General features: G+C 39.3%; 1 protein-coding gene and 1 pseudogene across 10 annotated transcripts in view; one reads left to right on the top strand and one right to left on the bottom strand.

Moving 5' to 3' along the window:
* Positions 1-20,138, bottom strand: part of DIAPH2 (diaphanous related formin 2) — a 1,008,307-nt gene that overhangs the window by 834,723 nt on the left and 153,446 nt on the right. The gene's annotated exons all lie outside the window — the stretch shown is intronic.
* LOC139438127 (WD repeat domain phosphoinositide-interacting protein 2 pseudogene) lies at positions 7,947-8,776 on the top strand (annotated as a pseudogene).

The following is a 20,138-nucleotide window of genomic DNA, read 5'->3' as shown; positions in this document are numbered from 1 at the left end:
CACACCACTCCTCCGCCCATAACAACAACCTCCTCCATCATCATGAGACGTTCACTGCATTTGGAGAATGCATCTCTGAGCACCACTGCACCTCATGGTCAGTGGCCCACATCATAGCCCACACTATTCCACAGTCCACCCAGTGGGCCATGGGAGGACATACAATGTCCAGTAACTGTAATGTGCATTTCTTGAGCTTTAAAAAAAAAAACTATTATTTTTGAAATATGAAAACAAAGCTATAGAATGATATATGTTATTTAAGATAGAAACCTTCAATCAGGCAAAAATATAACCAAAGCCATCTATGGACAGTAGTGTATAGTAATATATTAGTCATCTTCCATTAAGGGTTTTAGAAAAGGAAATATACTAAGTGAAAGAAACTAGACAAAGGTACTACATATTTTTTACTCCCTCTATTCAAAATATAAACACAAATAAATGAGAAAGATAGAAACAGAATAGCAGCTGTATATGACAGGGGAAAGACGGAGAGATGGGGAGGTGTTTATTAAGGGGTGGAATTTTGTTTATTATTATTATTACTAGTGGAATAGTGAAAATGCACTGATGTGACTGAGGTGATGAATGTGCAACCATGTGATTGTGCCAAATGCTGTTTGTTGTACACTTCAGACGAATTGTGTGTTTTATGAATATGCATCAATAAAATTGATGTTAAAAAGAAAAAAAAATTCCTTTTAAAAAATGGCCTGAAGTCCAAATAAAAACTAAGAGAAACCTTCCTCATGAAATAGTTCCATATTTTATCAACAGGATCTAATATTCATGGCGCACTCAAGTAACAACAGGATTTCAGAAACTAAATGCTTGAAATCACTTAACATCTCTAGGTTTTGTGGGCCAACAATACAAAATACAATTCATACCTGTATTTTTATGATCTATTTAAAATTTTCATAATCATATGAAACCATCTTACATGTTTTTAAAACAGGATATGCTGTGGAACTATTGTGACTAGTAATGGAAGAAACTATAGCATTGATGTGGAGAAAGTGGCCATGGTAGCTGCTGATGGTAGGGAGAGGGAAGAAGAGATATGATGTGGGAGAATTTTCAGGATTTGGAGTTGTCCTGGGTGGTGCTTCAGGACAGATGCTGGACATTGTGTGCCCTGCCATGGCCCACTGGGTGGACCGGGGGAGAGTGCAGACTACAATGTGGACCACTATCCCTGTGGTGCAGCAGTGCTCCAAAATGTATTCACCAGGTGCAGTGAATGTGCCACAATGATGGAAGAGGTTGTTGATGTGGGAGGAGTGGGGGGGGGTGGAGGGGAATATGGGGACCCCTTTTTTTTTATGTAATATTTAAAAGAAAATAAAGAGGAAAAAAAAACAGGATCTTAATTACCTTTGTCACATTATAGCTGTTGTACATCCTCTATCCTTGGTAATACTGTGCATTAACATGATGGTCTTAACCATCCCCTTAGGCTAATACTCCTCCTCAAAGAAATAAAAGACTTCAGGAATTGAAAGTGAAACTTGAAAAAAAAAATGGTGCTGGTATCTACCAATTGTTGCTTAAAATGAAGATTTAAGAAGGAAATATTTCTGCATGATTTAACAACTGATTTTGGTAGCAAAGTTCTTTTGTCTGGTCTCTAATACAACTCCCTAGAGTGTCTTGTTCAATATGTAACTAAACAATGATGTAGTGATTTTCACAAAGAGCCCATCTCTGTATTGCATTACAGGATAATAGCTGTCTAAGCTATATAATTCAGTGAGATGTATTTTAGTACTAAAATATCTGTTAATCAGTTTTTAAAGCTGAAATGATCAAAACTCAGAACAATATGTAAAGCATTCCTTTACCAAAGGGAATGACTAATCTTCTGTACAGCTTTGCTAAGTTACAATAAATAGGTTTATCTCAGAAGACTGGTTTTGATTAATATGCAGTTCGTAAAGCTCCTTAGCTTTGTATGGTCTCTCTAACTGAATCTAATAAATATAGGTCACGCATTTTTCATATTCCTTTTTCACCCGTGACAGATCTCTAATAGGATTTATATGCATTTGATATTAATTGTATTGGGGACTGCACCAGCTGCAATAATCCTTAATTCCTTTGCCTTTTTAAAGCTATACATAAATTAAAAAGTTTCCATTTTTGTTTGATTGCAGCTCTCACTGAGGATCAACCATGTTAACCATACAGAGGTAGAGAAAGATTAAGAACCACCTCCCCTGCTTCTGTGAAATGCTGAATGATAACAAAGGCTATAAGCTCAGCTTTCAGAGCTGTTTTAGCTATCTTTTCCCTCATGTCAGAAAAGCTCAAGTATATAACATCAGTGAAAAACATGCACTCTGAATTGGAGAGGAAAGGACATGTTTTTAATAACCATCTCACAGAAGGGTGCTGACAGTAACCCATCATTCTGATAAAGCATTTCTTTTCTAACCATTTACAGGAACAACACAGGAAATGTAAAAATGAGATACCGCTACCTAGAATGAAAAACTTGAGTGTCCTGGGGACTCAATCTAAAATGGTCCTTAATTTTAGTTCTGAACTCAAAAGAGTCTTCACTTATGTCTAGGGAAAAAGAAATGTATCTTGTGAGACTATTCAAACTATAATTGCAGTTAAGAGAAGTGGACAATTATATTTTCACATTCTGTACTGTGACATAAATAGTGAAAGATTTCATTCTGCAAAGGAGCACAGCAAAGGATTTGGAAACAAATAAAATGTTGCTTTACACTCTATCAAAACACGTGGCTATTAGTGAGTAAAATCCAATGGAAAAAGTAGGTCACAATTTTAATGACTTTTAGTTGAAACATACTACATACAAATTCAGCATATAAATGTCTCCTATACATATGGGAATGAAGAAAAAAGAAACCCACAAGAAAATCTGTATTACCCATTAAACTTAAAGGATTAACTCATAGTTATATAGCTTTTTGTCCTTGAATTAAGAAAGATTACTTTTAAAATGAAATGCCCAAGAAAAAAATGAATATAATCTCAATAATCTATTAACTAAAGAAAGGCAACCAAACACCATCTGTAAAAGCTACATTAGGGTCTTCTGCGTCTGGCCAGAAAAATGTAACTGGTACTAGACCAGCACCCCATCTGTAAAAAACTGGATAACCAGACAAAACATATGAAACAACTGTCTTCAGATACTGGTCAAGAGGCAGTACAGAACAGTGATCCTGAGAGAAAAGAAATTAGTGAAGTGAGTCCTATGGTCTACCTAGCTTTGTGTGTAGAGGCACTTTCTAGATGTTGCTGCAGGGAGGGGAAAACCAGGAAGAGTACCATGAACTGGAGTTCAGGGAGGCTGAAGCTGCTTGAATTTGTGGAGCACAGCACCAAAGTGGGAGCCACATAGAAAAACAGTTCCAAATGCCCACCGAGAAGTCTCTTTGAGTCTTTGGCTGAATATCAGTTCACACAGGTATAGAGGAGACCCCACGAGGATGGAAGAAAAAAAAAATTAACTATAAGGGAAAGAACAAATACCAAAGAAAAATAAGCTGAATACCTACTAGAGATCACACAGGGCTGGAAGACAGTTCTGAACAACCAGAGTAGAGAAACTTCAATGAGCCTTCAGAAACCAGAAAAATGCCATGCTTTAGGAGTAGGACTAAACTGGCCCTAGAGCAAATGCTAATTTAAACTCACCCAAAACTTATTAAAAAAGTCTTGAAATGACCAAGCTAATCTACGTATAAATTACCTGCCTGCCCTAACAAATCCTAACACTCTTACATAAAATAACCAAATTCCAAAATTCAGCAATGGCATATTTATAATATCTAGAATCTAAGTAAAAAGTACTAAATAATCAAAGCAGCAAAATAATAAGAGTCAGAACCTGAAGAAAAAGAAAAATCTTGAAATAACCAAGATGATGGAAATAGCAGGCAAAGATTTTAAAACAGCTATTATTAGTATATTCAAGATTTAGAGAAAAACATGAACACAATGAGAAGAAAAACAGACCTATAAAAAAGAACCAAAGGGGAGTTCTAGAGCTGAAAATTACCTTATCTGAAATGAAAACTCACTGTATGGGCTTAACATCAGATTAGAAACTGCAATAGAAAAGAGAAATTTAAAGAATGGCAATAGACAGTACCAATCTCAAGCACATAGAGAAAAAAATAAAAGCTGAAAATGTAATCAGAGCCTCACTCATCTACGGAGCAATATAAAGTGATCTAACATAAAAATAAAATTATGGGAGAGGAGGGACTCAAAAGAAATATGTGAAGAAATAACAGCCCACAATTTTCCACATCTGATAAAAAATATTCACCCACAAATGTAAGAATGTCAATGAATCCCAAAACAGATAAACATAAAGAAAATCCTACTGAGGTACATCATAATCACATTATTTAAAATCAATGATAAAGAAAAACTCTTAATAGTGAGCCAGTAAAAAAGACATGTTACATACAGGAAACAGAGTTTAGACTTATGGCTGACTTCTCATCAGAAACAATGCAAGCCAGAAGACAGTGGATGGCATCTTTAAAGTGCCAAAAGAAAATAAACCAAAAAAGGTAGGGAATAGGTGGGACCTGTCATCTTAGAATTCTATATCCCATGAAAATATCCTTTAACAATGAAGATCAAATAAAGACATTTATAGACCGACAAAAGCCAAAAGGATCCAGTGCTATAAATCTTGTACTACCAAAAGATGTTAAAGGAGTTCTTTAGGTTGAGGGAAAATGATACTAGACAGAAACTCAGTTCTATAAAAATGAATAGTGCTATAAATAGTAAATATGTGTGAAAATGTATAGGACGTTTTATAGCTTATTGTCCTTAAAATATAATTGATTAAAGAAAAAATAATATAATCCATTGTTATTTCTACCATGTATTATAGGTATGACAGGTATGACAAAAGTTGCTCAAAGAATGGAATAATGGCATGTCAGTGTACGTATTTTAAGATTCTTATATTTATAAAAGAAGTGGTATATTACTTGAAGGAAAACTGTCATAAGTTAAAGACACATAGTACAAATCCTATTGCAAACACTGAATACAAAAATAAAGAGGTACACCTAATAAGCTAACATATGAGATAAAACAGAATAGTAAAAGCAAAATACTCAATCCCAATGAAGACAGAAAAAGAAAAGGAACAAGGGCAGATGGAATACATAGAAAATAAGACAGTAGACATAAGCACAGTCATATTATTAATTACATTAAATGAAAATAGAGTGACAAAATAATTAAATTATTATATACCCATATATTGCACTGGAGAATGAGATATGTTTCCAAAGAGGGAAGGGAACATTTACTCTGTTCTCTAGGAGGGAACAGTATTAGACGACATTTTAGTCTCGCTCTTCAACCCTTCGAAGTTCTCATTCCCCTAGGAGACATTTTTCTAATTAAAGCAATTGGTGGGACTCTAAGCCTCCATTCTCTATGGGCAGGCTTTTCTGTTGAAATTGACTGTCCATGCTCAAACCATATCTTATTTCTTTGAGCTTTTCACTTGGCCTTACATGCCCTCTCTAACTCTATGCTAGACACCTCTGCTTTATTTTCCCAACATGAGCCAACCAGGATTTCCCTTCATACCAAAAGTGGTCTGCTCCTCTTTGGAGGAAGGGGTATCCACCAAATCTCCAACATAAAAGAATGCTATGCAATCATTAAAAATTATGTAGCTTAATATTTATTGACATTGAAAGACAACCATACTATTTTGTTGAGTGAAAATGAAAAATACACATAACACACACACACACACACACATCTGGAATATTCACCAATATCACTTTTCTAATGATAGTGATATGGAGGTGCTTTTTTATCTTTTTGCATGGAAGGAAGGGTCTGTTTTCTTAACTAATTTTTCTGTAAGTAGTCTGTACTACTTATATAAAGTTATGTTTTAAGTGGAGATACAAAATGCAAAGAAAAGAGTGGTATAAGAAAGATAAATAATAAAGTATATAAAAACAAGCAAAAGCAAAATAGAAAAGCTAAAGTGACCTCTTTCAACACTCTCCAAAACTAGGTTTCCACATACAGTTTCTAAAACACTAGTCCTAACATAGCAGAACCCTAAAATTCAATAACCCCAAGTAACAGAAATTTTAATATCCTAGGTAAATTTCTATTGCTCCCAAAACCATCATTCTATATAGTAAAATCATGATTTAGCAAAATTAGTCCTCAAAACAGGTAGTATGTCTCCTAACAGCAGCATTTTTAAGGAATTCTACAGCATTATGTTTACCCATTGACAAGTATACTTAGTTCAAAGCATCCAAACTCATTACTAATAATTTAACTAACACCCCCCTTGAGCCAATTTTAAAGTACCTTTCATTTCAAAATGTAATGATACTGAAATTTAAAAAAATATTACCAGACCTACACAAACAAACCAAGTTAAAATATTTAAATTTATATAAATTAACATTTAAATGAAAAAATTCTAAGTCTCCAAAGTTATATTAAATTTACATACTATTGCAATTATGCTTTTATACAACTTAAGTGTTAAATTAACTGCAGCATACACCATCACATATATGTCACAGGATTCAAATTAACAAGAATATTCAATCTAATATAATGGAATAAATATCCCCACATATGTTATATAAGTAGCCCCAATTCATAAGTGAATTGTGTTCTAAACTGTTTGAAAATCAATTGTCAAAAACACTCTGGGACATATGTAACAAGGAAAACAAATTTAAATGAAATACTTAAGTGCCAAGACTATCTTACAAAAACCCACTTAACCCATAAAAGAGTGTACTATGGTAATAATAAAATTCCTAAGCCCTGAACCCCTTTCAACTGGTGACAGGATGGGATAGAGTCAAGAGGGGTGGGGGTGCAGATAGCATTGCCCCAGCTTTAGTAACAGTAGGAGACCAAAAGAAAGGTAAGAAGAGTCTGGCATTATCAGCAAAACCATCTTCAGGAGAATAAATGAATTGTGATTAAAATGAGCAATCAAGTACTACTTGCCATGAAACATCAAAACAATATGGGAAAACTAACTATAAAAAACCACTTAGGGACTAGTAAATATCATGAAAGAAAGCATTGCCTCAACACTTTGAACTTAAAAGTAAAAATAGAGGGTTTGGGGGAAAGAGCTGTGGCTCAATAGATTGGGCTCCCATCTACCATATGAGAGAGAGGCCCTGGGTTCTCGTCCCATGGCCTCCTTGTGAAGGCAAGGTGGCCCACGCCCATGGAGAGCAGATGGCCCACGTCCCATGGAGAGCTAACGTCCCATGCCTGTGGAGAGTTGGTGCAGCAAGACGATGCAACAAAGGGAGAGAAGCAGACACAGAATGCACAGTGAATAGTCAGAGAGAGCAGACAGCAAGCAAGCTGCAAGTGGGGAAGGAAATAAATAAATAAATACTAAATCTTTTTTAAAAATAGAGAGAGAGAGGGGTTGGGATGAGGTGACATTTGAGCTCCAAGCATCTAGTGGCAGTGATCAAGGTGGGGGTGGGGCCACACTGACCCTGAGTGCAGCCCAACAGGCCTTCCTGCATATGTGACCCTGGCCAGGCTGATCTGAACGCTGTGCACCATAGGCATGAATTTGGCCAGCAGTCTTCGACAACTTCAACCAGGACAAGCCGGTAGCCAAGTCTGGTTAAAATTTTTTCTCCCTTTCTTCTGTGGATAGGCTGGAACAGATCTATGAATGTACTGATATGGAAGATGTGTGCATCATAGAGAGACTGTTCTTGAGTAGACTAGTGGCCATGGTGTGCCTCAAAGCTCCTAGAAAGCTAACAGTTTTCCACTTCAAGAAGCAGACCACAATCTGCACCTACAGCTATTTCAACACCATACTTGCTGTCAAGTTGAACAGGCAGAGGTTACTCATGTGCCTGGAAGGGTCTCTATATATTCACAACATTCAGGACATGAAAGTTCTACATACCAACAGAGAGATGCCCCAAACTCTACATGCTTATGCATGCTGTCAATCAACAAAGACAACTATTACTTGGTTTACCTTGTGAGCATGACCATCGAAGAAGTCAACACCATGAAATTAAGAGCTGCAAACATGATCACAGTTTATGCCGGCTATTTGTGGGCACTGGCCTTTGATGCAAGTGGTACCAAACTAGCCACTGTTTCTGAGAAGGGAACTGTGATCAGGTTATTTTCCATTCCAGAAGGGCAGAATCTCTTTGAGTTCAGGAGAGGAGTTAAGAGGTGTGTGAGAAACTGCTTCTTGGCCTTCAGCATGTACAGGATGTTCCTTTCTGCATCAAGCAACACTGAGACTGCACATCTTCAAACTCGAGACTGTGAAAGAAAACCCTCAGGAGGAGCTCACCACCTGGACTAGTGGTTACTTTGGTAAGGTATGCATGGCTTTTGCCAGCTACCTACCCTCCCAAGTAACAGAAATGTTTAACCAGAGTAAGCCACAGTCCACCTGTTGTGCTGCATCCACAGAAACATTTGTTCGCTAGTGACAATTGAGAATATTCCCCAATTACTGGTAGGCGCGTCTGATGGCTATCTCTGTATGCACAACCTTGATCCCCAGGAAGGAGGCAAGGGTACCATGATAAAATACCACATGTCAGATGGCAGTATGGAGACAGCCAATGAAATCCTGGACTCAGAATCTCAAGACTGACCCTTAGTAACTCATCCCTATAGCCCAGCTGTAGCAAAAGGCTACCCAGGTGACATGAGTACTGTGAGTGGTGTTTATATGGAAGACAAAGCTCGCTGAAGACAGTGAGCACCAGTCCATGATCTTTTGAATGGACTGACTGAAAGAACTCAACCAATGAACTCTAACCCATGAAGCAGAGAAGAGTAGCAAAAACAGGACACTGTGTTTTGCTGCTATGAACTTTGACCTGAATTGGGGGAGAAGATGGTAGAGAAAAGAAAAAAAAAGATTGTAAACTTAGTCTAATTCTATACTGTTGGAAAATACATTGTTTTCACTTCAGTGGCTTTTAATTCTGCTTATGAATTTTAGCTTTTTGTTGGTTTTCTCTTTTTGCCAAAATTAACAGTTTGGTGAAGCCCTTGAAACCTCCTTGCTTTGCATACATCATGTGCCAAGCCAACACAGGAGGGCTAGAAGTCACTTTATAACAAACTGAGGTCATTTGGGTTTTTGTGTGTACACAGCAATGAGCGTTAACTGAGGACAGAGTGGTGGCAGGGGTGGGGGTGGGGATAACATTTTGGTTGTCAAGGACGGTTCCACTCTGCTGGGTGCAAGGCCTGTCACACGCTGGGACCCTGAGAGGAGAGGTCTCTCCCCAAAGACACCCAACAGACCCATTCTCCCCATCTTGTTTTAAATAAACTCCTTCTAGATTGAATGATTCTGGGGTTTCTTCTAGAGTGGACTTTTATACTATTTCTGATTTTGTTTTCCACATGGTTAATAGGAGAAAGCGGTTATTTCTGGCTTTTAAAACCTTTCCTCTGGAGAGAAAATGAGCTCAAAAGAATCCTGGGCAGGAAGATAGCATAGAAGTAGGTAGGCATGGCTCAGTTCTCTCACAAAAACAATGGAGGAAGAGCAAAAAGCTCTCTGAGGGAGCTGCTTTGGGGATGTGCAGACCAGGAGAGTACTGCATATCGTCCAGGAGGAAGAGGAACAGAAAAACAGAGAGGTCAAGCTAAAACCATGAGTTACTCACCCCTGTGGTTGGCAACGGCACATATACCCCACCCTCAAGATGAATAGGCTCAGTAAAACCTCTGGCTCATTGCAGCCAAGTGACTGGGAAAATATCATTATCCTCCCTGGCAGGGGATATGGATCAGGCAGACTATCACACCCAGATGCCCTGGAAGATAGAGGAACTAGGTCAGTGAGGGAGCAGAGACAGGAGCCTAACCAACCTGGGAAAGAAAGAAACCAGGAGAGATAGCCAGCAAACTGCTGGAAGCACAACTCTCCTGAAAGAAAGGGGACAGGGAGAGCCAGATAAGTTTTCGGATACCTACCTAACCTGAGGCATGGGTGTAGCTCAGTGTAGGAATGCCTGCCTCGCATATACTAGGTCCCTGATTTGATTCCTAGTACCTCCTAAGAGAAGGTATTCAGAGAGTGATTCACCAAGTTGTCAGGCACCCAGATGGCATCTTATGACAGAGAACATAGAGACTGAGATTTCTTTTGTTTTACATTTTTCAAGCTATTATTTTTTTTAATATTTTTTATTTTGATGTTTTGTTCATTTCCTAAAACCCAGTACCTTATCTATGAGGACAGGCTGCAAAGTAATTAACTGATGGATGAACACCAGCAGTCTGAGATAGTTGCTAGAGGCCTATGAGGTAAGCCTGTTTTTCCTGGATTGTATTTTTTCTCTTTCTTTGTTTTCTATTTTTCTTTTCTTTATTTTTTCTCCTTAGTTTCTTCCTTTCTTTGCTTTCTTTTATTTTTCCCATGTCCACTGCTATTCTTTCATTCTAACTTTTTTGGTTGGGCTTTTTTTTTTTTTAAAGATTTATTTATTTTATTTAATTCCCCCCCACCCCGACCCCAGTTGTCTGTTCTCTGTGTCTATTTGCTGCGCCTTGTTTCTTTGTCCGCTTCTATTGTCATCAGCGGCACGGGAAGTGTGGGTGGCACCATTCCTGGGCAGGCTGCATTTTTCTTTGGTGCTGGGCAGCTCTCCTTATGGGCGCACTCCTTGTGCGTGGGGTTCCCCTACGCGGGGGACACCCCTGCGTGGCACGGCACTCCTTGCGCGCATCAGCACTGCACATGGGCCAGCTCCACACGGGTCAAGGAGGCCCGGGGTTTGAACCGTGGACCTCCCATGTGGTAGACGGAGGCCCTAACCACTGGTCCAAGTCCGTTTCCCTGGGCTATCATTTTTGTTTCTTTTTTCTTTTTCTTTCTTTTCATCTTTCTGGTGTTCTATTCTACTTATTTCCTTGTTTCATTTTTTCAATTCCACCTTTTTTTCATGGCTCTTTTATGGTCCTTGCCTCTTTTTTATTATTACCATTATTCATTTTCTCTTCTTCTTTGTTTCCTTTTCTATGGCCGTAATATTTTCTGAAGGGAACACAGACAACTAGAAGGATATAAAATAAGGGTCAAAAAGGAACCTTAAGGGAAGTGGATATGGATCAAGCAATTGGGCTCCCATCTACCATATGGGAGGAACAGGGTTCGATTCCTGGGGTCGCCTAGTAAAGGCAAGCTGGCCCACGCAGCAAGCCAGCCTGAGTGGAGAGCTGGCCCATGAGGTCTGCTGGTGCACACAGAGAGCTGGCACACATGGACAGCTGGTGCAGCAAGATGATGCAACAAAAAGAGACACAGAGGAAAGACAAAAAGAGACTCAGCAGACCAGGGGGCTTAGGTGGCGCAAAAGAATGGGCAGCCCTCTCCCACTCCAGAAGATCTGAAGATCAGTTCACAGTGCTGCCTTAAGAGAAGACAAGCATACACAGAATAATGCACAGCAAACGGGCACAGAGAGCAGACTAAGGGGGGGAATAAATAAATAAATATTTTTTAAAGGAACATTAACACAAAACAAAATGAAATAAAACAGGATGACACAGCAAAATCTAATCAACAAACTAATAAACAGGAGGAGATGCACAACATGTAACAACTAATCAAGGATATCCAAAAAAACATCATGAATCAAGTTAATGAAGTGAAAGAAGAGATAAAGGATATTAAGAAGACACCTATAGTTAGTACTAGAGTTGATACGTGTATGTCCAAGAGAACGAAATCCTTGGGTTGTCCATGTGCCAGCTGGGCCCTGAATCTCAACAGAGTTGCAACATCTACTCCACAGATTCTTGGACTCACCCAGGACAACTAACAAGGAGATGATGATGGACAACGACCATCTCAAGGAACAGAGCGAGTTTACAACTGCAAGCAAGACAGTCCCATCCATCTGCCCACTGGGATCTAAGCCCCTTCTAAATTAGAGGAGAAATGGGCATCACCATCCCAGAATCCTCAGGACTGGGAAATGAAAAAAGGATTAGAGTAGACTTACTGTGATTCCAGCAATGGAAGAACTTGTATCACTGTTGTGCTGGCAGTGGCCACTGGAGGTTCTGAGGGGAGGGAGAGGAAAAACTAGTGTAATATGGGGGCATTTTTGTGACTTGGGAATTGTCCTGAATGACATTGAAATAACAGATACAGGTCATTATATATACTGTTATAACATACAAAATTGTGTGGGAGAGGATATAAAATACAATGTAAACTATAATCCACACTTAGTGGCAATGCTCCAAAACATGTTCATCAATTGTAACAAATGTACCACAGTAATGAAGGATGTTGTTAATGTGGAAAATGTGGGAGGAATAGGGAGTGGGGCATATGGAAATCCCCTGTATTTTTTATTTAACACTTATATAACCTAAGTATCTTTTTAAAAATTAAAAAGTATATTTAAAGAAAAGAAAAAAGAATACCTGGACATGATAATGTTCCCTTCATTATGGCAGACATTAAGTATACTTGGGAAATCAGGGCCTCCCAACAATTGGGCTGGTCAACTGAAAAGATCTTTCAGTTATAAAAACAGTTCACATGTAAGGAAGCAAGTTTATAAAGTAGAACTGGACATTAACTAGCATTTTAAGACCAATAAGAATGATTAAGGAAGCCGACTTGGCCCAATGGATAGGGCGTCTTCCTACTACATGGGAGGTTTGCGGTTCAAACCCCAGGCTTCCTTGACCCATGTGGAGCTAGCCCATGAGCAATGCTGATGCACGCAAGGAGTGCTGTGCCATGGAGGGATGTCCCCCGTGTAGGGGAGCCCCACGCGCAAGGAGTACGCCCTGTAAGGAGAGATGCCCAGGGCAAAAGAAAGTGCAGCCTGCCCAACAATGGTGCTGCACACACGGAGAGCCACCATGAGATGACGCAACAAAAATAAACACAGATTCCCGGTGCCGCTGATGAGGATAGAAGCAGTCACAGAAGAACACACAGCAAATGGACACAGAGAGCAGACAACTGGGGGGGTGGAAAGGGGAGAGAAATAAATAAATCTTTAAAAAAAAAAAGAATGATTACACATAAAAACATTCACTGTAAGAAGTGACGACCGGGAAGCAGACTTGGCCCAGTGGTTAGGGCATCCATCTACCACATGGGAGGTCCACGGTTCAAACCCCGGGCCTCCTTGACCCATGTGCAGCTGATGCACGCAAGGAGTGCTGTGCCACACAGGGGTGTCCCCGCGTGGGGGAGCCCCAAGCGCAATGAGTGCGCCCCATAAAGAAATCCGCCCAGCGCGAAAGAAAGTTCAGCCTGCCCAAGAATGGCACCGCACACACAGAGAGCTGACACAACAAGATGACGCAACAAAAAGAAACACAGATTCCCGAGCCGCTGACAACAACAGAAGCGGACAAAGAACATGCAGCGAACAGACACAGAGAACAGACAACTGGGGCGGAGGAGAAGGGGAGAGAAATAAATAAATATAAATAAATCTTAAAAAAGAAAAGAAGTGACCACCAGTTGCTTCTAGGATTGACGGAGAAGCCTTGAACTCACTCAGCAAAGAGAAAAGGTAGAAGGAGATAATGCTCACATGCTGTCAAGAAAGCACTAGCATACTGTAACCCATGGACCATAGTTAACAGAAATACTGTAAAATTGTGGCATCAAGGCCAAAGATTTATTGTGTTCATAATAGGGGGATATGGAAAAAATATACCAAATGTCTGCTACAGACCACAGTCAATGGCAAGGGTCTGGTAATATTACCTCATAAATTGTAACAAATGTTCCACAACAATGTACTGTGTTTATGGAGGGAGTTGTGTGGGAATTCCATACATTTTCATGATTGTTTTGTAAGTGCACAAACTCTATAATAAAAAAAAATTTAAAAAAAGCAAGCACTAGGAAAAACTACTCCAATATTTCTCTCTCTCTTTGGAGAGCATTTCCTTGATGATGCCTTGATTTGGACATTTTGCCAGCCTCAACTAATGAGTGAATAGATTCCCATTGTATAATCTCCTCCCCCCTCCAAAAAAAATAAGTCTACACTGGGGGGACATGCTGAAGAAACCATAAACATACATAAAAATATAATAAATCTGATGGTGATGAATGGCACAATGAAATAAATATACTGGGAGCACATAACAGCAGATTTGAATAGGCAGAGGAAAAAGTTAATGATGTCAAAGATACTATATGAGAAATCAAACAGACATAAAAAGAGAGAAAAAAATCAGCAGGGAATCAGGGAATCGAATGACAACATGAAACGTGGAAATATATTCATTTTAGGAATCCCAGAGGAAGAAGAGAAGGAAAAGGGGTCAGAAGGAATGTTGGAGTAAATAATGGCTAAAAATTTATCAACTCTTATGAAGGACATGGATGTACATGTCCAGGAAGCACAGCACACTCCAAACAGGATAAATCCTAAGAGGCCTATCCAGAGACCAATGTTTATCAAACTCTCAAAATCTCAAGAAAGAGAGAGAACACTGAAGCAGAAAGAGAGAAGAGATCCATCACATACAAGGGAAGCTTGATAAAATTAAGTGCTAAATTCTCATCTGAAACAATGGAGGCAAAAAGGTGTATGACATAGTACTGTAAAAGAAAAAAACTGTCAGCCGAGAAGTCTGTATCCAGCAAAGGTGGCAATCAAAAATGAGGGAAAGTTCAAAATGTTCACAGATAAAAAAAAATTGAGAGAGTTTGTAAACAAGAAAACCACCCTTCAAGAAATACTAAAGGGAGTTCTGCTGGTTGAAAGGGAAAAAAAAGGGAGAGTGAGGGTTGGAGGAGAGTGTCGAAAGGTAGAAAGGAGAACTATCAGTAAGAATAATTAAAGAGATAAAAAGAGAAATAAAAACAAAATGACACATGTAAACCTAAAGAAAATATGGCTAGTTTTAAGTATTACCTTGAGAGTAATAACATTCAATGTTAATGGATTAAACTCTCCAATCAAAAGACACAGACTGGCAGAATGGATAAGGAAATATGACCCATCTATATACTGTCTACAAGAAACTCACCTTAGACCCAAGGATGCAAGGAGGTTTCAAGTGTATGGTTGGAAAAAGATTTTACATGCAAACAATAATCAAAAACAGGGTGGGAGTACTTATATACTAATATCGGACAAAACATTTTAAATGCAAAACTATTGAAACAAAGAAGGCCACTATATATTAATAAAAGGGGTAATCTGTCAAGAAGAAAGAACAATGATAAATATATATGCACCTAACCAGGGTGATCCCAAATACATGAGGTGAACCCTGGAAAAACAAAGTGAAAAAAAATATGCCTCTACAATTATAGTGGGAAACTTTAATACACCATTATCACCATTAGACAGAGCACCTCGACAGAGCATCAATAAACAGAGACCTTGAATAATACATTAAAGGGTCTAGACCTAATAGACATATACAGAACATTACACCCAACTACAATTATATATACATTCTTCTCAATCACACATGGATCATTCCCCAGGATAGACCACATATTAGGTCACAAAACAACTCTCAATTAATTCAGAAAGATTGAAATTATATAAAGTTATTTATCTGACCACAGTGGAATGAAGCTTAAAATAAATTAGAGGCAGAGACCCACAATAGGCACAAAGATATGGAAGTTAAACAATACACTCTTGGACATGTCAAGGAGTAAACTGCAAAAGAATTAAGTAACTACCTTGAAAGGAGTGAAAATGAGAACACAACATGCCAAAATCTATGGAATACAGCAAAAGCAGTGATAAAAGGGAAATTTATAGCCATAAATGCCTATATTAAGAAAGAAGAGAGAAGCAGACTCAGCTAAACGGATAGAGCGTCCGTCCACCACATGGGAGGTCCACAGTTCAAACCCAGGGCCTCCGGACCTGTGTGATGAGCTGGCTCACGCAGTGTTGATGCGCGCAAGAAGTGCCATGCCACTCAGGGGTGTTCCTCACATAGCGGAACTCCATGCGCAAGGAGTGTACCAGGTAAGGAGAGCCGCCCAGCGTGAAAGAAAAGTCCAGCCTGCCCAGGAGTGGTGCCCCACACACGGAGAGCTGATGCAGCAAGATGATGCAACAAGAAGAGACACAGTTTCCCAATACTGCCTAATAATGCAAGCGGACACAGAAGAACACACAGCAAATGGACACAGAGAGCAGACAACGGGGGAGGATGGGGAGAAAAATAAATAAATCTTAAAAAAAAAACAAAACAGGATAACATGGATGAATCTTGAAAACCTTGAATGAATTAAGCCAGCCACTGAAGGACAAATATTATATGACCTCAATGATATGACTTAAGCAAACTGAGCAGACACACAGAGCTAGAGTCTGGAAGATAGGTTATCAGGAGACAGAAAGGGAGTAGAGGGTGGCGAGGTGCTCAATATGGGCAAAATCTATGATAAGGTGGAAGGGGGTGGTTGGGCAGTGGACGGGCAGATAGTGGTACAGTTATGTGAATGGGTTCAGTGGTGCTGGAACGTGAGGGGGAGTAGGCTGGAAAGGGACGGTTGGACTATCCATGAAAGTGGAGGGAGGGCTGGAGGATGGAACAGAAGCACTCTGAGTATTTCTAAGTCTGTGGTTAAAGCTACAATGGTGGGAATGTTCTTTTGTCAAATATGGCAAGGGTGGGTTACTGGTGCAGTATGTCACATGTAGGGGGATATGTGGGATAGTGCACACCTGAGGCATGCATCTATGGAATATGAAAATTTTGATCTTGTCACAGAGTGTTATGTCAGTGGGTGGAGACCCACACAATAAACAAGAAAATATTAAACTCCCATCCTGCGGAGACCAGCTATGTTTTCAAGTAGAGGGGTAAGAATCTTTCAAGAATATAGGCAGTGCCTAAGAAAAACAAAACAGACCAGTATGTCAAGGCCTCAATATTATTGCAATAATTATGAACCTTAATCCACAAAAATTAAAACTTAGTAGTTACCACATGTTTTGAGGGGAGTGGGAAGGGAGAATAGAATAGATGGAATATAGGGCATTTTTAGAGCATTGTAATTGTTCTGCATGACCTAACATTGACAGATAAAGGCCCTTTTAAAATTTTTCAAAACCTATACAAGTATACGGTGCAAAATGTAAACCCTAATGCGGGCCATTGACCATGGTTAGTGGCAGTGCTTCAATGTTTGTACAGCAGTTGTTACAAATGTACCATACACATGTAGGATGTTGTTAACGGGGGAAAGTGGTAAAGGGGGAGGTTTTGGGTATAGGGGAACCACCTATATTTTGCATGTGACTTTTCTGTAACCTAAAGTTACACTGACGATAAAAAAAAAATTTAAGACACTTCGGGAACATATGGGAGAGATTGTTACCGTACATAAAAGATAATAGATCTTATACTGATTAAAGAAAATGAAAAAAAGTTATTTTTTATTTTTGTTTTGTTATTTTTTATTCTTATTTTATTTCTGTTATTTTTATTTGTGTATTTTGTGGCTTTGTTTTGGGAGAGGTTTTTTTGTTTTTTGGGTTTTTTTTTTAAAGATTTATTTTTTATTGATTTCTCTCCCCTTCGCCCCCAAAGTTGTCTGCTCTCTGTGTCCATTTGCTGTGTGTTCTTCTGTGACCACTTCTATCCTTATCAGCAGCACCGGGAATCTGTTTCTTTTTGTTGGGTCATCTTGTTGTGCCAGCTCTCCGTGTGTCCAGCACCACTGTTGGACAGGCTGCACGTTCTTTCACGCTGGGCAGCTCTCCTTACGGGGCACACCCCTTGTGCATGGGGCTCCCCTACACAGGGGACACCCCTGCATGGCACGGCACTCCTTGCGTGCATCAGCACTGCGCATGGGCCAGCTCCACATGGGTCAAGGAGGCCCGGGGTTTGAACCGTGGACCTCCCATGTGGTAGGCAGACACTCTATCCATTGGGCCTAGTCCGCTTCCCTGGGGTAGGTTTTTGATTGCAGAAGGGTCACAACAGTGGTCGGGCAGAATCAATGGTTTGGGGTATCAGGAATTAGGGGGATATGTGGGGAGGGGCACACCTGGGGCATGTCTCTATGGCATAAGAGTATGTTCAAGTGGTCACTGGGCTTTGTCTCAGTGGGTGGAGACACAAACGATAACTAAAAGAATATTGAATTCCCATCCTGGGGAGTCCTGAGACATTCTGTAATTAAGTGGCAAGAATCCTGACTACATGGGCAGTACCTAGTGAAGGAGAACAGACCATTACACCAAGCCTTTGATATTGATCAACCTTGCTCTTCTGAAATTGAAACTTAGCCTAGTGTTATATATTACCTAAGAGTTACCTCCTGAAAGACTCCTTGTTGCTCAAATGTGGCCTCTCTCTGAGCCAAACTCAGCATATAAATGAACTACCTTCCCCCCCATCTAAGACATGACTCCCAGGGATATGTCTACCTGGCACCAACAGATTATTACCAAGCACCAACTAGTGATGCATTTGGAAAAATACCTCAACCAAAAAGGGGAAATACTAAATACAAATGAGTTTTATGGCTAAGAGATTTCAAAGTGAGTCAGGAGGTGATTCCAGAAGTTAAGCTTATATACATCTCAGCAGGATCTTATTGACTGACACAGTAAACAGTGCCTCAAACAGTAAACAGTGCTCCTGAGGGTTCCAGAGACATGTAGACATTACAGGCAAGGCAGAAAATCTCAGGAATTCAGCAATCTGTTAGTGGGCAATACTGTGGAATATATGCTCCCCAATATAACAGAGTTAGACTCATAATTTCCCTACACAGGGCTCTTCTGCCCTTTTTATGTAAACCTATAACTAGCACTATATTTGTTAATTATGTCGCAGAGACTTAAATCTTCTGTCTGTTCATATGCCAGTTGACCCCTGACTCTTAGCAGAGTTACAAACCTACCCTCCAGTTCACTGGACTCGCCCAGGACAACTATCAAAATGATGATGATGGACAATGCTCATATCGAAAAATAGAGAGTATCTACAGCTTCAAGCAAGACAGTTCCATCCATCTGTCTCTTGGGACCTAAGGTCCCTCTAAATCAGAAACAGAGTGGTCATCGCCATCCCAAAATCCCCAATATTGAGGAATGAACAAACATAAGGGGAGAAATGCAACTGTGGAGTAAAGTCTACTAAAGCTGACTTTTTATTCTAGCAATGGAAGACCTTTTGTCATTGATATAAAGGCAGCGGCCACCAGAGGTTCTGAGGGGAGGGAGAGAGAATAACAGAACAAGGGGCATTTTGAGGACATTGGAATTGTCCTACATGGCATTGCAATGACAGATACAGGCCATTATACATTTTGTTAAAATCCGTAAAATTGTGTGGTGCAAAGTGTAAACTATAATGTAAAGTATATACCATGGTTAGTAGAAATGCTTCAGTCTGTGTTCATCAGTTGTAACAAATGATTTATCACACTAATGAAAGATGTTGTTAATGGGGGGGTGGCGGGTGGGGTATATGGGAATACCCTATATTTTTAATGTAACATTTATGTAACCTGAAGCTTCTTTAAAAATACAAATAAAAATACTTAAAAAATTAAAAATAAAAATAAAAAACAATGCTCTGAAATACCTGGAGGGAAGGAATGTGATCTAGTTTGTATAATTAAATTATCTATTCTTTTACTTTGACAAAAATTAAAAAGGGATGATAGGTCTCCATTTCATTTACCATCGAGAGATCCCAATACCAGGAGCCTTTTACTTTTAGCATTTGTTTCATAGTCTTACTTCTGCAATTATCCCTGTTGCACAACTGACTGGGGAAAACCAATTTAATATCATATATCACAGCACCCAAAGTGTGCACTTGAGTTAAAAGCAGAACAACATAACAGTTAGGAAATCAGAGTTTAGCACCATGTGCAAGTAACCTTGTACAAATTAGTTAACTTCTCTGAATCTCAGACTCCTCTTAAATTGATGATGATAATAATGGCCACCTCATAGTGTTATAGTGAGGATTAAATGAGGTCATCCATGAAAAATATTTATCACCATATCTGGCACATATAACAAATGGTCCATCATATTTTGTTTTTTTGATAGTTACCTAGCAGAGATGACAAGACAGAGGTGGAACTTTATATAACAAAA

This window comes from Dasypus novemcinctus, chromosome X (assembly GCF_030445035.2).
Source record: "Dasypus novemcinctus isolate mDasNov1 chromosome X, mDasNov1.1.hap2, whole genome shotgun sequence".
Taxonomy (NCBI): domain Eukaryota; kingdom Metazoa; phylum Chordata; class Mammalia; order Cingulata; family Dasypodidae; genus Dasypus; species Dasypus novemcinctus.
The sequence above is the reverse complement of the archived record's forward strand: the minus strand, read 5'-3'. Positions and strand labels throughout refer to the sequence as shown.